We start from the raw sequence: 14996 nt of genomic DNA on the forward strand, positions 1-14996 counted from the left end.
CATAGTAATTATTTTGAAGTATTTTTATGAAAAACATGTGTATGTTATGCAAACTTTTGAGCAAAAATGTTTGAAATGATTTTGGATCAAAATTTTGGATATCAAAAACTGATTATGCTGTCTTTTAAAGTACTGTGAATTTTTGGTTGATTTTCTGAAAATACTTTCAACATATAAAACGTATCACTTTTTGATACCTTCGATTTGACAGTAAATTAGTAATTTTTGGATACAAAACGAGGGAGATATGATTTGAAAATAAATTTGTAATTTTCTGATAAGAAATGATAGAGATATGATTTTTATCGTAAACCCGCTCAAGCTGTGAAAATTTATGCATGTTCTTCATGTTTTCTCGAGTTTTGGTTGCAGGCTTCGTTGGGATCTCCTGAATCTTTTCTGCTTTGGTTAGGACAGCATGTCCAGAGCGTTCCAACGAAGCCCTCGACACTTTTTAAGTACGTTCGACATGCAAAAGAAAATGTTTATGTTTTTGAGGTATGCGAAATGTCTTGTGACCAAAGATGAACGGGTTTGGAAGTCGGTGAACGTGGTCGAGGACCTCTACACCCCGATAAAGCATGACCGGATTTAGATCAGGATTGGAAAGCGATAAAGCATGACCAGATACCAATCCACTCGGTAAAGCATGACTGGGGATCTCATGTACGTGGTAGTGGACATTCATGCCAGCCCAGTACTGTGATTTAGTCTGATCAGGCACATTTATGTATGGGTCACTTGTTTTGAAACATATCTCTACGCAAAATGATGTTATGCATATTCAAGTATATAGGATGCAAGTATGTTTATGAAAAGGTTTATGAAATGATGGCACGTCTATGTTTATGTACGTATGTTCAAGTTCAAGTATGTACGCTCTACTTTAAAATGCATGTGGTTTTTATTACGCATTATTTTTTATTCTCAGTTTATACATGTTGAGTCTTTAGACTCACTAGACTTGATCGATGCAGGTGAGGACGAGTATGAGGAGACGAGGGGTGGGGACCAATGAGCCAGCTCGATCTGCGCAGGAGGCTAAACCCGAGAACCGCCTACATTTTTAAGTCATTATGCATGTTTCAAATATTCTGATTTTCACGAGACTGTTTACGATNGAAGTTAGGGTTTCAAGGGCAAAACGATCATTTCACACCAGAAAAATGTTAGACGTCATGACAGTTCCATGAATGCTGTAATGACTGATAAATTTTTATTTTGAATGTTTATGTAATTTTATGATGAAAAACGATAATGCTAATAGACGTGATGCATGCTTGGTATATATATATATAATCCCAAATAAAAATGGGATGAAAATAAAAATGATATATAAATGATATATATCATATATATATATATTTAAACCCGAGAACCGCCTACGTTTTTAAGTCATTATGCATGTTTCAAATATTCTGATTTTCACGAGACTGTTTACGATGTTTAAACGATTACTTTTTTGCAAACTTTGTTTGTAATTGTTTTCATTTCAAATATTTTTAGACGAGCAGATTATTTTCATCGCGATTTGAAGGTTTATTACTTGTTTAAGAAAATTTTTATTTTTCCGCAAATTTTAAGTAGTTCAAAACACGGTACGTTACATTAATTTTACGTCTGAGAAATGCTTATGAGTGTATTTTCAGGTGTTATGTTAAGATTGGATATATTTGAGTCGTCGTTTTAATGTCTAAGGATATATTGAGAAGTTAGGGTTTCAAGGGCAAAACGATCATTTCACACCAGAAAAATGTTAGACGTCATGACAGTTCCATGAATGCTGTAATGACTGATAAATTTTTATTTTGAAAGTTTATGTAATTTTATGATGAAAAACGATAATGCTAATAGACGTGATGCATGCTTGGTATATATATATATATAATCCCAAATAAAAATGGGATGAAAATAAAAATGATATATAAATGATATATATCATATATATATATATATTTAAATTTTATATGGGATAAAAATAAAAATGATATATATATATGATATACATATATATATATAAATTTTATATGGGATGAAAATAATGAAAGGTTGAAGGAGGTGACTTAATTGCGACTAATATTGTGATATGTAAGGCTAAGGCTCAATTAACGGGTGAGAGTGTCGCTGATGTCCCCACCGCGTGGTACCATGGTTACACGTAGATTGATCCATCGAACTACAGCTGATACGAAAGTCACAATTAACTATTTGAATTCAAAAAAAGAGAAATGTATATGTATATGATAAAGGAAAAAGGGTATGATGAAAGGAAAAAGATTTAAAATTATGCATGTTCATAAAAAGCTATTTTATTAAAAGTATCTTTCATTGTTACTTGTGAATGTATATGTATTACTTGTTACCATGGTTAAGTTTTACTGAGTCAATAGACTCACTAGATGTGATCAATGCTGGTAAGAATAATTTTGATGATGGAGGACTTGATGGTTAAACTAGCTGGACAGATGGTGCACATAACTCGATGACCTTTAATAGTTTTTCGTATTAAGATTACTTTAAAGATTTTATGACGTTTATGACTTTTTGATGCTTTTTGACTGGTTTTGAAAGAAAAGTTATGCTTTTGACTGGTTTTGATGCTTATATTTATTTTGAAAAATGCTAATTTTAAATTTGGTTTGATGTTTACAATTTTATGTTTTGCACTGTATTTTGGATTTTGAATAAAATAGTTGGTTGAGTTATTTTAAATGGTGCAAAGAATATTCATATTTATATATATATGGCCAAAAATTTTTTAAGGCAAAAAAAATTTTGCTACATTCTAAAGAAAAATGAGTAGTGGAAGTTTCAGGAACCATCTGATCACCAGAAGGAAGGGAAACTCTAAAGACCAAATCCATATCCTCGGGTATAATATTCAGTCGCTTGACAAACGTCTCGGATATAAATGAGTGTGTAGCTCCTGAATCTAGCAACGCAGAGGTAGCTACACATAAAATAAATATCCTTCCCGCAACAAATATACCATCAAATCCAATCGAGTCGAAAACTTATGGAATTTCTATCATTAATTACCCAAAATTCTTGAAAATACACACTTAACCCTTATCAAGTCTCGAAAATGAATAATTTAACCAAAATAGGTTTTCAAAAATTTCATATCAGCCCTTAAAGTTCCGAAATTCTCTAATTTTGGCCCTAAAATTTTTGAAATTTACATCTTTTCCCAATAAATTTCGAACTTAATCAATTTAGGACCTTACTTTTCTAAATTCATTGTTTTGATCCCTAAAATTCCAGAAATTACGGAAACAAACCCTGATTTTCTAGAATCTCAAAACTGTCCCTATACTTTCCAAACTTTGCAATTTAGTCCCTAAATTTTTTAAAATTCTAGATTTCAGCTTAGAACTTTTGATCACCTCAATTTCAATCCCTAGACTTCTTAAAATTTAAAATTAGCCCCTGAATTTTTCGACCTTATGTATTTAGACCCTTAAACTCTCGATTTTTGCACTTTGACCCTTCTAATTTTCAATTTATCCAATAAGCGCCCCATAATTTCGATCCTTTAATTTTTAAGCCTTAAAATCCTTATTTTGATTCAGTTTATTCCTTTATATTCTTAAAACTCAAAATTTAAGCCCAATTTATAAAAGTTCAATATCATCCCTTAAATCCAACTAAGGTAGTGCATGCAACATATTTTCTTCTAAGCTCTTTATTATCCCAATCATCCTTAACTGATCATACACATTATGTTGTGGCCTCGGAGCCTGCTGCTCAAATAAGCGTGCCATACCCTCGAGCACTCAAGTAGCAGCATTCCCATTGGGAGATGGGGGTGCATTTTCTCTACGATCCTCATGAGTATCAGTCTGCCTATCAGTACTAGTGGCGCGTCTAGGAGGAATTTTATCTTAACGTATTCCAAATTCTAACGTAACCAACATGCAATTAAATCAAAGCATCCAACCATTTATCGATCAATTTAAACATAAATGCCAATTAACTTCAAAAAGCATTTAAACATGGAACTTAAACATATAAACATGTAAACATGCAGGTGTCATCATTAAAATAATTTAAAGTATTTAAACTTACAGACTTGAGGCTTGATTTCTAAGCTTTCTGGAACTGACGGTGGCACAACCATTTACAAGAACATTGCTCTGATATTAACTGAAACGTCTCTAACTCGTTTTTATTTAAAATGTACTAGAAATTGTTTTTTCTTTTTAGAACAATCGGCCGAACCTATATATATATACTTTTGCACCGTTTAAAATAAACTCACAATCTATTTCACTCAAAATCCAAAAGTGCAGTAAAAGTTGTAAAATCGTAAATGTCAAACCAAACCTAAAACTATATTTTTTCAAAAGTAGCATAAACGTCATAATCATATCAAAAACCACTCTTTACTTCCAAAAATCATGAAAATATTTAAAATTATGTGAAGTCATAACTGTGCGGAAAAATTAGAAATGCATAGGTCCTTGGGTTAGTGCACCACTACCCAGCCAGTTCAGTCATTCAACCCTATTGTCTCAACATCAAAATCCTCACCTGCGTCATTCAAACATATTGAGTCTATTGACCCAGCAAGCTTTAACCATAGTAACAAGTAATATTTATACATCCACATGCAGCAGTAAAAATATTTTTAATAAAAGTTGCTTTTCATTAACATTAAACTTAAACATTTTTTTTCATCATATAATTTTCCTTTCATCATATACATATACATATATGTTTTCCCCTTATATGAATTCAGATCATTAATTGTGATATTCATATCAGCTGTTTATCGATTGATCAATCTAACGTATTACAATGGTACCAGGCGGAGAGGACATCTCACCCGTCAACTAAGCCTTGGCCTTACATGTCATTGTGTTATTTCATATTCGTATTTGTGTTCGTATTAGTCACAATCAAATCATCTCTTTCCAAATGTTTTACCATATCCATCAATTATAAAAATTCATGCATATAACATTTTCTTGAAACCAAGCATGCAACTTATTTTTTAACATATTACAATTTCCATCAAAAAATTCCATAACCTTTCAAAATAAACATTTTAATATTCATACAGCATTCAGGATACTGCCAAGACTGCTAGCGTAATTCAAGTGTAAAATGACTGATTTGCTCCTGAAACCATAACTTTCCCATTTGACCCTTGGACATTAAAACAACGACCCAAATCCATCCAAACTTACCATAACACCTTAAATTCATCCATAAACATTTTTTAGACGTAAACTTAAGCTCTTTGACTAAATTCGTAATTCATTTTAAAACTTGAACCGAAATCTCGATTTTAACCTGAGTCAACTCGAAACTTAACCAAACTTTAACTATAGCTTAAACTCACCTAACCAACCCTTTTTCAACCCAATTCAAGCCATCTAAAACCCTCGAAAATGCCTAGAAAGCTGCTGAATTTTCTGCCCATGTCAACAAAACCCTAGCTTTTACAAACCATGTTTTCCTTCAAGCCTAACCCTTAACCGACGTGACTAGCCCCTCACCAGCCATCCTAGGACCTAGACCAAACCCTTTAGCCCCTTCTTATTCGAGCCCTACCCGCCATGCACGAGGACGTGCATGTTGCGATCGAACTTGCACGCGGTTTGGTTGCGTGGCGAAGCCGTGCGGCTCCTCCCCTTTCCCTTGCACCAACCAGTCCTTAACCCATTTAAGACCATTATAAAACCCTCTTAGGACTCCTGGACACAGCCCCTATCCGACGTACGAGCCGCGCTCTTCAAGCAACCAAATCCAAGCCTTAGTTCCCCAAAGGACCCCAAATCGTGTAGCCCCTTTCATCCTCTTTTTCTAGCTCTTGACCATGCATCTAGGGTTCCTTAAATCCTCTAAAAAATGACCCTTCTAATAACCCTAACCTGACAGCCCCTTTGTGCATCAATATCATGAATTCCAAAGCATGAAGATCCAAGTTTTATCATGTATATGGAATAAAAACGAAAATAAAAAAAAAGAGAATCATATTTTTCTTGCAACCATGTATATTGACACATAATATGGTATGAACGATGAACAAAGAAATATTAAGGTGTGCCTTTACGTGATTCAAGCACAGAAATCAACTCTAGACGCGAAGAACGTTGGAGGAAAGATGTGGAAGCATTGCTGCGTTTTTATCCCTCAAAATCACATGTAGCAGCCTTGGGAACGTGTAGTGTGTGGCATGAGTTTGTTGGTTAGAAAACCCTAGGAGTCTAGGTGTTGTGTGTGTGTATTTTGTTTGAAATTAGGGCCTGGAAACCTTAAAGTTTGGTATAAATAATTGAGTAGGAAGCTAGACCCAATAACCTTGGTATAATAGGTACATTAGACCTATTATAGTGTAGGAAAAATATCTTGTTTAGGAAATTTTCGAAAATATTCACCGAACTTCCAAAAATCCTTGTTTTCTTCCAAAATCGATTACAGGTTTAAAATACGGCTCGGCATGTAAAAAAATCTCAAAAGACACCATTTTTATGCCCTATATTAAATAATTAAAAATATTCATTTAATAAAAATATTTTCCCTTTACGGTCCTTGGTCATCGTTCCTCGATCGCGTCTCGAATAACTTTTGAAAACACAGTTTTATGCATTCTAATAGAAATCATATTTTTAACGTGTAAACATGCCTACCACATTTAATCAATGCAATTAAAATGATTTAATTAAGCATTTTTTCCCTAAATTTGCATACAGTTGGATTACGTTATCGCTTTTTGGACCTTACAGCACAAATTACAGGTAGGCTAAAGCAAACTGATAAGAGCACTGTCTCTGATCGAATTACAATTTTTTTATAGGTTTATACTCAGTTATGGTATGTAATACAAAACCTATTCTCCAGGCTATTGAGAAACAGCTGACTTCTCAAAAAGAAAGTTTTTCAGTATATGGATATATACCTGGAGCAGAGGATATAAGTACCCAAGTACAAGTGCTAAGTTGAGATCATTTTTAGACAATTCGGCTCAAGAAAAAATTAAAGCTCTAGATCTTTATCTAGAACTTACAAGTCAACCTTACGCCTCGATGATTGAAGAGAGAGAGAGAGAGAGATCAACCTTTGTTCTCAAACAGACAAGGAGAAATCTAATATTGATACTAATGAGTTTATAGTTTCTCAATTTCAGTTGTATCAGTATAACTGAGAGAAATTAAAAACTACAATATAAATTAACCCAGATATAGCTCGAGTTGACATAGCGAGAACGTTTCCAAGGATATGGACGAAACTGAATGCCTATCATAAAAAAGTTAAGACATGGTATGAATTTAGGGGCTTGGCCTCAGTCTATACCACAACACCCTACTTCCCATACATATCAACACTACCAAAATGGATTCACGAAGCTTTTCATGAAACATGAGCAAATAACGATTATTTGTCCTGGGGAAACATTTTGGAGTTACACTTCTTTAATGCAGCACTAGAACCTATTGGGAAAGACTCACACGAGGCTTTCCATTTCATTTAGCTTAGGATGCCATGCATGAATGCCCATAAATTCATCAAGGATCCTCTACCAAATGAACACCTCTTGTTGCTTAATTTATAGAAGATGATATCTCCACGAGAAAAACATGAGGATATGGACATGTCTCATAGAGATGGAAAAAGTCAATTCGTTTAATTTTTATCGAAACTCGGTTAACAAATTTTCAAAATAAATATTTGAAAAAAAAAATAAATCTTCTGTGGAATAGCAAGCTGTCGGGGAGTAAAGACATTCGTCGAAAATTCTGTAGCATGACTCACATTGGATGATGGTCAGAAGGGATCTGCTCGGAGTGTCCAAATCAGAAAGAGTCATAATTCGGGAAGGAATTTTGGACAAGAACTGGCCACAAGTATCTTGCATAAACAAGACCAAGTAGTGAGGGACCACACAAAATACAATTGTCTCAAGGGCCTCTAAAACAAAATATTCCCCAACAGAAGTAAAGAAGACAGGTGAGATGTGACTCACCACCACAAAAGGACAGGTACATTGATAAATAAAATAATGGACCATTAGAAAGTGGAATAGTCTATCACTCATCCACCCACAACAAAACGATGTCAGCACCAACTGACAAGAAATAATTCAAAAGTTATCTACAAGTTGAAGTCCGAATTTGAAATCCAAAAAAAGCTTCTATAAATACCAAGGTAGAAGAAAGTTGAAAGCATCGAATATACTATTCTATTTTCTTTAAAATAATTTTTAATATTTCTCTTTCTAGTATACGTGTATTGTATTTTAGGCTATTATGAAGACCTAAACAGGTTATCTTCTTCTCTAAATGAGGATATTATTGTAATAATATTTAGTATGTAAGAATAAAATTTCTATGTTTTGCCTCTCTTATGTATTATTTTTGTAACTTCCAAAAGTCAACTCACGTAAACCACATGTATGCAATGATTTAAATTATATCTTTAATTTATTTTATTTGTTTGCATGATGCATATCACATGATTTAGGGTCTAATTGCATGATGTTATGGAAAATTATAGATTTTACCCGAATATTCGATAATAAGCTGGGGAAATGAGGCCGGGGACAACCAAGATAAAATAAATTTTTTTCGATAAATATTTTCAAGGCTTATTAATATGATTAAAAATGATTAAATTTTTCTAAAAATGATAGAGTTCAAATTATTTTACGACGAAACTCGATTTTATTCAAGAAGCCGGTTTTGGGCAAACGAGGGCCTTTTGAAATATCAAAATTATTATTTTCAAAAATTAATTTTTATAAACTTTTATTTTTCAATTAAATAGGTGTTATTGGGCCTAACTTACTTAGGATTAGTAGGCCCAATTGCTCCAAAATTCAAAGGCCCAAAACCTAAGGCTATTAACATGCAAATTTAAATCTATAAAAAGGATTTCTTAGGTCTTTTGTGAATGATAGCATCCGAAATCACACACTTCACACACAATAATTTTCAAAAAATTGGAGAGGGAGAAAACAAGGAGTCTTCGTCATCCGTTCGTTTTTTTTCGCACCTCACGCCGACGATCGTATATTGGAGCTTTCTAAAACGCAAAGGCACATTTCTAAATTTCTTTGACGCATCATTCAATCCATATTATGCATGTTTTGTTTATTTTTTCATGAAAATATTGGAGTTCAAATTTCGTATCGTTTTGACGATTATTTTTAAATATTTACTTGTATATGAATGTGTTATGATCTCCAACGAGTACGCTGCCAATATAGGATGTTTAAGGGATGGAACAAGGGCGGTTCAAGGTGAAAACGAGGTTTGGACAGTAAGCAAGAGGTCTGCGTGTGGGATAGCTAGAAGATCCTAGGGTTCGTGTGCTTTTCATGGGACCTAGAGCTTGGTTAAAGGGAGACAACGCATGGGGCTTGGGTCAGGGCCTGTGCGTGGCTTATTATAGAGTCTAGGAAGAGTCCGTGAGGGGCTGGACGTGGAAGCAGCAAGGGAAAAGAGTCCACATGCACAAGGATTCTCCCATTCATGTGCGCGGCTGAGGTGTCTTCGAAAAACGGGTGTGGCTCGGTTGGGGCTAGCTGGGCTGGTCCATGGTTGGCTAGGGTTCGGTGGAGTCGATGGTTGCTGGAGTAAAACAGTCCTAGTGTGAGCTAGAGTCCTAGTGAAGAAGTAAGAGGGTGTCGCGAGGGCCTTTGCGTGGGCTGGGGGATGCGGTGATGGTCCAAGAGAGTTCAGTAGGATCCCTAGGGGGTCTGGTCAGCCATGGCTCGATGAACTTGGGGTCGTGGCTCAAGGAAGTGTCCTTTGGTTCGAATTTAGGGATTAGGAAGAAAGGGTTCGAACCATGGTCCACGGGGGTCGATTCATGGTTCACGAGGGTAGTTTAGGTATGAAAAGTTTATGTTTAAAGTTTGCGGAGAAAATTTTTAAGTTTGAATTAATTCGAGAATTAAACGCTTTACGAATTATTAATTAAGCAATTAAATCAAAAAGTCCGAGTTTACGTTAAATATAAATATTAAAAAATTAAATTTAAGCTTAAATAATTATTTGGGATGGTCCCAAGTCAATAAAAGTAAGAAAACGTCAAAACCGAGAAATTTTAAGTCCAAGAGAAAAACGTTCATTTTGCGCCTGGGTAGTACAAAAAAGGTTGGCAGTGTACCGAGGAATCTGAACACATGTTAAATGATATTTTAAAGCATTTATCATGAAAATATGATATTTTATGATTTATGATAAAGTTATGTAATTTTTACTATTAAAATGTTATTTTTCAAATATAGAAATGATACGATATTTTATAATTAAAAGGAAAAGAAAATTTTTTTTGAAGGATGTGAATTGACTGTGACGTAAAAGAAATTATATATGATTTGTGGGAATACCGTGAGAGAAAAGACCCCAGAGGGAGCCCGTTTACGGGAAAGACCCCAGAGGGAGCCCAATGATCGTATTTCCATTTTACGTCGGTGTCTAGTGCCCATCCCCATGCGCAACGGTGAGTTAACTGATCAGTCGACTAGAGGATAAAGGCTAGTCACTTTCAAGGATCAAAATTCACCTAAAATGATATATGATGATGGAAAGCTTTACGATTAAATGATTTGTGATTTATTTATGATTACAAGCTTATTTTAAATAAAAATATGATTTTAATGCATTTGCTTGTATATGTATTATTTTTTTACTTCTGTTTATAACGTGTTGAGTCATTAGACTCACTAGGCTTGAATGCTGCAGGTGATGATGATATTGAGTACGGCGCTGACGCTTTAGTAGATCGATTTTGGCAGTACACTCCAAAGGAACTTTATTTTCCGCATTAGCTTGATAGTTGAAAGTTTTAAAGATTTTTGTTAAGGAATTTGTTAGAGGATTTTATGCTTTATTTTGAAGTTAGGATGATCATGTTATAGGTTGGAGTTGAATGGTGTTAATTGACGGTTTAGGGATTTTTATGGATTTGATATTTTAATGTTAAACTATTTTGATTTAAGGAAATGTTAAGTTAGTTGAAATGGTGATTTTTTAATTCTATTGACGATTTTAAAAGAAATAAAAAAAAATTAGTATGATTTTAAATTTAAAAATTAGAGGGCATTTCAAATTTGAAAATAAATGAATAACTATACTCCTTGAGTTAGGAAACAAAATAAGATCGTGCAGGTTTTGCTGAATGAATTTGCGTTAGAAACCATCAGTTGCGACTATGTGCCTATATGGTATATAGGTTTGAAACCTTGCGTGATCTTATGCTTTTGGGCATACTCGATAGGTGTAACAATGCCACGTAACAAGATAATAAAAATAAATTAAATGAAAAATGAAAACAAGGCTAAAATGGAAAGTTAGCTTAAATTGAGTCAAAATATAAACAAAATGGACTAAATCAGGATATTATGGACTACATAGGGAAATTTCATAACATGAAGGACTAAATCGATAATTTTCCCCAATGTTATACATCTTAGTTAGTTATAATTTATTTGTTGTCGCTTAAAATAATTATTGATATGTCACGTGGATATGCCAGTATACTAGGGGTGTAAACAAACCGAACTGCCTCGAAAAATATTTGATTTATATTCGAACTTATCGAATTCCAGTCGAACTCGAATATATTCGAACTTTTCTCGAATGAAACTTGAGCGCAAATTATTTTATTTGATAGATCACGAGACAATCAATAGCTTAAGTATTATATTAATATGATATATTTATACATTAAATGAATAAAATTTGAGTCTTTCAAATACTTATTTTTTTATTAATAATTCAAATAATTCGCAAAATGATCAAATATTTCGAGTTGCAGTAGAGCTTTAATTCGAAATGAAATTTAATCAAAAATCCTAAAATTTTCGAATTTCGAAGAGTTCGATCTCGAATAAAACAAATTAGAGGCAAATTCAAACTTTCAGATTTTTTGTCATTTTCAATTCAATTTGATTTGTTTATACTCGTAAGATTCCACGTTATTCTATAAATAGCCCCATAACATTGTCTATTCAGCCTGATTAGTCTGTTCAAGATGTCAGATCTCGTGGACGTACATGTTAAAGAACCGACACTTAGGCTGCGTTTGGTAGATAGGATTAGGTAGGATTGATTAATTTATCACACTTTATCCTACGTTTGGTACGATTTTTATTTATCCAGCTCAATCCCTCCTACAAGTGATTAGGTGGTATTACGTGTGATTAAATAATATCTCCTTCCTCCGAAGGATTATTAATCCCTCCTCTATCCCTACTCTCTTTCCAATTTTACCCTTCTTCGTTCACCGCTATTGAACCACCTCGGCTGCCGGATCGCCGCCGCCGGACCTCGCCGGACTGCCTCCGCCGACCTCGCCGAACCTTGCCGGACCGCCGCCGGACCTCGCCGCCGTCGCCCTCGCCGGAAATCCGCCGGACGCCACCGCACAGCCGCCGCCGGACCACCGCACTGCCGCCGCCGGACCTCGCCGGACCGCCGCCGACCTCGCCGAACCTAGCCGGACCGCCGCCGTCGCCGGAAATTCGCTGTCGCCGCCCTCGCCGGAAATTCGCCGGACGCCGCCGCCGGACCAGCGCACAGCCGTCGCCGTCGCCGTCGCCGTCGGACCGCCGCCATCGGAGTGGAAGAAGAAAAATAAAAGAAGGGCAATTTTGTACTTTCATCAAAAATTTCAAAATTATCCTATACTTAAAAATCTTACCAAACATACTACCATACATTATATTTCTACAACAGTCATTTTCTTTATCATTTACATACTAATAATTAGTTTATTTTATCCTGCAACCAAACGCAGCCTTATTTGATTAGTAGTCCCATGCAGGAGTTGGCAGAATTTATATATTATCTCTTTGTGGGGTGATCGGTGTGCTACCATCTATATAATTTAATATAAGATATTATTGCTGTCGTTGGATATCGAGAGGTTGTATGTGTGGGTTTTATTGTTATACAAAAATAAAAATAATGTAGGATGTTCAAATTTTTTTTTTTTGTGTCTCATCTATTTTTATTTTGAAGTTAGATGATTATATAAATATCTTGTATAAAAATACATCACAACTAGTAACACTCCATGTGTAAAATAAATCAAGTCCTCTTTTCTGTCCCTCCTTTTTTGTATTTAGCACGATTCTTGAGGCCTTCTTGGTCAAGACTATTAGAAGAACGAATGGAGAGGTGGTGTTCTCTTATCCCCTAAATTCATGTCCTATAAACATTANTATATACATGACATGTCTATTTTTCATTAGAGTTGTTAAGTTACAAACTCAAAAACTGTATCATCTCAAAAAATTTGTCAATTAGATGATATAACTTTTATAAGTTCATGAATTATTCTTTATTAATCTTAATGTTCGACATGTGACATTGTTAACAAGATCAATCCTAACAGAGACTGAAAATAGCCCATTATATATTTTTTCGGGAAAAATTTGGATGCCCCAGCCTGTTTGTGGTTTCCAGGGTAAAGGAAGAACATAAAAATCTTAGCAAACAGCCAGCGAAAAGCATTCTAGCTAGTAAGCTTTACCCAGAGGCATTCCAGTTTTGATCATGTGGATACTAAATTGCCTTTAGTTAATTTGATTTAAGAGAGTTAGGAGCACACCAAATGACATAAATACTATTGTTGTTTTATTTTACTCACATCGATAACATATTTTTACGAATGTCTTACTAAAAAAGGATCAACTTATTTCGAAAAATATATCCAATTAACCAACTCCAATCATTTTACCCATTGACATCTAATTATAAGATTTCAAAATACGCTTCACGTACTTCTCGACTTTTCGAGAATATCTTAGCGGATAAATCACTGCAAGAAAAGTTGGTTTCCACAGCGTGCAATGTGCGCCGCTGATCCGCGGAAGGATATCCGCGGCGAAGGACATCCGCAGCGTGCAATACACGCTGCGACGCACGCTGTAAGTTAAAAGTCGTATTAAGTTTGAAACTATTGGCAGCGTGCGGTTTACGCTGCGGTTTACTCTAATAACGGCGTGCAAAGTGTGCTATTGATAGTTATCTTTCAGCAGCGTGCCACGCACGCTATGTTTAAATGTATCAAACGTCGTGCAAAACATGATGTTGACCAATGCACGTTGTGGTTAAATGTATCAACGTCGTGCAAAACATGCTGTTGATATGTTGACCAATTGGCAGCGTGCATTGCATTCTGCGGTTAAAAGTATCGACGTCATGCAAAACATGCTGTTGATATGTTGACAAATTGCACACTATGGTTAAAAGTATCCATGGCATGCTTAATATGCTATTGATAAGGTGAGCTATTGGCAGCGTGCAACTGCACGCTGCGACATGTTCAACATTGTACAATCTGTGCTGTCTATTTGGTTTATCAGCAACGTGCATCACATTAAATTTTCGATCACTGTATCACAGCAAAGTAGTTATCTCTCGATCATGAAAATTTATCACACCACATCCAACAGCAAAATAATAAGATAACATAAAAACTAAGTAATTAATGTCAATTCTCCTTTATCCAATAAGACAAAAAACTTGATAAAGTAGACAAAATACTCATTAATATGATGGTTTGATGCAATAGTGTCTGTAACTCTAGAACTAATAGGATATGTATCAGTCACAAAAAACGATAAATTTAGAAAACCATGCTACTGTGCTTCCAACTGCATCATCCAGAAAAATCATTTCTGAATTCGGTCGAATTAAGTCTACCTGCTCCGCAAGAACTCTATCAACCCAAACTTTCCAAAGAGATCCACCAAGAGGAACGTGATGCACTTTTACCGTTGGATCTATAGATGCAATTCGACCTTCAGCAACAACTCCATCACCACACCAATGAAGCAACTTACATTTAATATTTTCAGGTATATCTCCATGACTCACATTGAAACGTCTGCATTTTTTTTTCTTAAAATGTGCTAGAAATTTTTTTTTTAAACCTCCCTAGCATCGGCCGAACCACAAAAATTACATAAAATATTTTGGACATCATTTTAAAATAAACACAACCAACTTTATATTTGAGAAATACAGCCCATA

This window comes from Primulina huaijiensis, chromosome 18, assembly GCF_012295235.1.
Source record: "Primulina huaijiensis isolate GDHJ02 chromosome 18, ASM1229523v2, whole genome shotgun sequence".
NCBI classification, from domain to species: Eukaryota; Viridiplantae; Streptophyta; class Magnoliopsida; order Lamiales; family Gesneriaceae; genus Primulina; species Primulina huaijiensis.